The 5,073-nt window shown below is 38.9% G+C and overlaps 1 pseudogene; it reads right to left on the bottom strand.

Annotated features, from left to right (window-relative positions):
- Positions 1-4,684: 4,684 nt before the first annotated feature.
- On the bottom strand, positions 4,685-4,857 carry LOC122907936 (annotated as a pseudogene).
- Positions 4,858-5,073: the final 216 nt, after the last annotated feature.

Below are 5,073 nucleotides of genomic sequence, written 5' to 3'. Positions count from 1 at the left end.
TCCCTCTTTTTTTTTTTTTTTTAAGATTTTATTTATTTATTTGACAGAGAGACCACAAGTAGGCAGAGAGAGAGAGAGGAAGAAGCAGGCTCCTGGCTGAGCAGAGAGCCCGATATGGGGCTCGATCCCAGGACCCTGGGATCATGACCTGAGCCGAAGGCAGAGGCTTTAACCCACTGAGCCACCCAGGAGCCCCATCCTTCTTTTCTTTTTTTAAGGCAGCCAAAAGAAAGATGGTACTGGGCTCTGGGCTCAGAGGAATCTCAAAACTTACAGCGTAATTAAGTAACTTGTATGATGGATATTCTATATTCCTATGCTTTATAATAACTATTGTTTTGAAGGTCTCCTTCTCTGGGAAAATTCAATATGTTAATCTCTTTTAAATTATTCTAGTTTCTTATCCTTCCAGAAGTTGTGTCTTTTATATTAAATGATGTTACCATGTCAGGAATCTTTTATCTATTCTGGTAAGATATTATCTTTCTTGTCTTAAAAAATGCTCAAATATTCTTTTGAGGGGTGTTCCCTCACTTTGTACCCATGATTTTCTTATGAATTCTGGTAGGTTTTAAGTAGCATTACTGATTATTTTGCGTTTCTGTGTGAGGAAGCTGCAGGTTAGAACGGCGCAGTCTTACAACCAACCACCCTTCTCATTATTGCCTTCCAAGAAACGATCCATCAGGAAGATTTTAGGCGGTTAGGATTTACCAAATTAGCTTTCAAATCTCAATCTGACCTGGTTGTACTAAATAGTCTATAACTATTTCTTATTTTGAACCTCTATTCTATTTTTAAACGGAGAGGACCCATCATCCATTGGGTTTGACACCAGGAAAAAAGAGTCGTGCAGCCCTCAGATCTGATGGATATCCCCAAGTCAAGCAACTCCACTGATGTATCTCTCCAAAAGGTCGCTTCGGCCAACACATCTTTACTTGATGTTGGTAACACCTGCAGGGTTATCTAAGTTGTGATTTTGCCTGAGGAAATCTTTTCTCAGTTCTTAAAAAATACAGTGAAGATTTCCAGTATTTAGGTCATTGGTTCTCCCTAACAATGAAAACTAATGACCAGCCTTGCCCTCTTAATATTCTTTGCTCTCTTGCAGAGCACTTGGGTGGTTCAGTCAGTCAGGTGTCTGACTCTTTTTCTTTCTTTTTTTTTTTTTTTAATTTTTATTTATTTTTATTTTTAAAGATTGATTTTATTTATTCATGAGGGGGGGTGGGGAAAGGAGTTGGGGCAGGCAGTAGCAGAGGGAGAAGCAGGCTCCCCGCAGAGCTGGGAGCCTGATGCAGGATTCTAGCCCAAGACCCTGGGATCACAGCCTGAACCAAAGGCAGACTGTTAATAGACTGAGCTACCCAGGCCTCCCTGGGTATCTGACTACTGATTCTGGCTCAGGTCATGATCTCAGGGTTGTGGGATCTAGCCCAGCTTTGGACTCTGCACTAGGCATGGAGCCTACTTGACAGTCTCTCTCTTCCTCTCCCTTGCCCCTCCCCTCCAATTGCTCCCCTGGGTTCCATTGCATTGTCTCTTATTTTTCCTCCTGTGTCTCAGGTCTTTTCTGCTCAGATTCTCCAGGGACTCCTTAAAGGTCTATTTTCCTCCCTTCTTCTCTCGATCCTTCTCTTTGGTGAGCCCATTTATCCAGCATCTCTTATGTGTCTGGCACTGTGCTAAGTCCAATGTCTGCTCTCAAGAACCTCTCAATCTAGGAAGGAAGCAAAACTCTAACAAACTAGTTATTTCAACAGAGTGAGTGCTCTGTGCAGAGGTGACACAGAAAAGCTACTTAGTCAACTGTTCCCTTTGGTGAGGGGGATGGGAAAGGATGGGTTTTCCAGAGGAGGGGTGAGCTCACAAAGCAGAGGAGGGGAAGCTGTATAAAGGCACTAAGATGTGACGTAACACCCACTGTCCACAAAATGACAAGTACAGCAATCCCTTACCCACACCAGCGCATTACATCATACAAAAACACAGACATTAGAAAAACAAGATCGGGGATTCCTAGGCAATAGGAGGCTGAAGGAAAACCCAAAAGATAGTATTTATTATATGGTTTCAAACACCATGACTAATTAGACCCAGGGAAGACACCTACTTTTAAAAAATCTGTATTGAAAAACTGGGGCTAACTTTTGCAAACAATTTAGTAGTCCTGAACAAAATATAAAAAGACCTTGGAAAAAACCCTGGCTCTGGTAAGTAACCCTTCCCCGGAATCATCTTTATGTATTCTTGAATTTGTGATGCAGGGACTTGCTGAAGCAGACTCTTACACAAGTTTTGAATGTCATGCAGCCTGAACCTTTTTAAATAAGCCCTAGAACCAGTTCATACTGGCTTGAAATCCAGCTTCATTTACACTTGCATTCCTCCTTGTTCAATTTTGCAAGTCTCAGCAAAATGCCAGTGTAACTGCCTGGCCTTTTCCCAGATTAAGGTAGGGCTTAAGGGCACATCTTCCTGGGCTTGTCGAGGAGCTCTTTGGTGGGAAGGCACAACATAAACAAATGTCCCTTTCTATGCTACTTCCTGACACATCCACATGGTCTGTGAGAGGAAGGACTGATGGTCCTTATTTTTATTCTTCTGTTTAAGGGACTGAACTGAAATTTGCATTCATAAAAGAATCAAGCTTTTGGATATTTTTGTCCCAGGTCCAGGCAGCATGATCTCAGAAGTGTGGGTGGTAGTTGGGAAATGACTGTTGTAAGTGAGATGGCAGGAGCACTGGTGGCGCAGATCGTTCTCACCTCCGATCGCAACTTTCCTCTCTGGACCATGATGTCTCAGTGCACACCCATCCCAAACTCCTCCATAGTGTTCTAGATTTGTATATTCAACTGCATACCAAACATTTCTTGGTGGGAATTCAGAAGGTACAAAATTGGCCCTTCCAATTCTGCAGCTCCTGGGTTTCTGATCTCACTAAAAAGGCATCACAATTTACCCAGGGACTCAAGCTATAAACCCTGGAATTACTCTGCCTAAATGATGTCATGTTATCTCTTAAACACCTTTTCATCTGTGTCCTCTTTTGTACCTTTGCTGTCACTACCCAATGGTAGGATTCATTATCTCTTTCCTGATCTATTACTTCAGAGTCCCAACCGGCTTGGTCACTTCAAGTCATAGTTCCTCTAGCATTCTGCCTCTGGTAAAGCCTCTTGACCCTTCACATTTTGGTAAATTACTTTGGTTAGCCTATTTTCTGTTAAAAATGCTCTTAAGAATTGGACAGAAAACCTCTAATGGGCTGACCCGCTGGTGAATCGTAAGACTGATTCTAACCTCAATACAAACTCCGTGCATCCTGTAAAGCAATATAAGATAACTTGGGATTTTATAGCAGCCCTATTTCCTTACTATCTGATGGTCTGACCAACCCAAACCCCGAATTTCAACACATGCCTTGCCGTGAAGGAGGTCTCACCAGTCCTGGACTTGGTCTACTGACTCCCTGAAGTGCATCAGGGGTCTTTTATGTTGCCTCCATGAGATTTCCTTTTGCTGGTTTTGATTCTTAGATCTACCCAGCCTTTGCTTTCTCCCACATGTTTGGGGTTCTGTTTCAGATTGGAGGGAAAGCAGAAAGGGTAATATTCAGAAATTTCTTTAATTTTTTATTCAAATAAGACCTCTGACTTAGAAATCTAAATTTGTAAGTTTTGGTTTCAGACAAATCATTGTTCATCAGGTCTAAGCTATTTAATGTACAGCCTGATGTCTGATTTTCTGATCTAAAAAAAAAGGAAAGAAATTTTTGCTTATTTCACCATTGCCTTGTGTGAATTAACTAAGATTCATATCCTTAGGTGAGAAATATCATATACAAAATGGATAATAGATAACAACAAGTTGAAGAATTACATGTATTCACATGAGTGTCATTACTAATTCCCACAAATTAAATGGTACAGTTATCACTATAATGCACTTTCATAAAATTCATCTGATTAGAGGGTGGTATTCCTGATGAAGACACTCAGCAAAATAAGACAGAGGGAGACTTTGTCAACCTAATAGAGGACATGTATGAAAAATTTATAGATAACTCATAGTCAATGAGGAAAGACGGATTGTCCCCTCTTGATTTAACATTATACTGGAGGTCCTATCTAGTGAAATTGGGTAAGGAAAAGAAATAAAATACGTCTAAATTGAGAAGAAAGATGTAAAAATATATTTGCAGATAAATGAGCATCTATGTAAAAAATCAGACAGAATCTACAAAGAAGTTACTAGAACTAATAAGTAAATTCATTAGGTTGCAGGATGTAAGATAAATGTATAAAAAGCAATTGTATTTCTAGGTTAGCAATGAAAAAGTGGCAAATAAAATTTAAATAGACAATACTTTTAAAAAGTATTACTTTTAAATTTTTTAATTACTTTTTAATACTTTTAAAGGACAATACTTTTTAAAAAGAAAAAATTCTTTAAAAAGAGAATAAACAATTCATTTAAAAATGGGCAAAATATACCAGCAAATACTTCCCCAAATACAGATGGCAAATAAGTACATGAAAGTGAGTTCTGCATCAACATTATTTAAGAAATGTGAATTAAAGAATGCAGTGACATTCCACTGCCAACCTATTAGAAAGTCTAAAAATTAAAAAGATTATCCATATCCAGCATTTGGGAGAATTTGGAGAAACTGAAATTTGAATACACTGTTTTGGTGGAATATAAAATGATAGAATCATTTTAGAAAAAAATCTGACAGCTTCTAAAAATCTAAACATTTTCCTATCCTATAATCTAGCCATTCCACTCCTAGGTGCTTACCCAAAAGAAATACTACACTTGATCTTAGCCAAAAGGCCGAGAAGCGATAAAGGCATGTGTTCATACAAGGACTTTGTACCCTGATATTCAAAACACAGTAGTTTTACTGATAGTAGCTAAGTACTAGAAACAGAAGTCCATCAACAAGTGAACAGATAAATCATGGTATATCTATACAATAAAATGCTATTTGTCAATAAGAAGATCACGGATTCATGTTGCAACATGATGAATCTCAACACAGTCATGCGGAGTGAAAGAAGC

This window comes from Neovison vison, chromosome 5 (genome assembly GCF_020171115.1).
Source record: "Neovison vison isolate M4711 chromosome 5, ASM_NN_V1, whole genome shotgun sequence".
In the NCBI taxonomy this organism is placed as follows: domain Eukaryota; kingdom Metazoa; phylum Chordata; class Mammalia; order Carnivora; family Mustelidae; genus Neogale; species Neogale vison.
The sequence above is the reverse complement of the archived record's forward strand: the minus strand, read 5'-3'. Positions and strand labels throughout refer to the sequence as shown.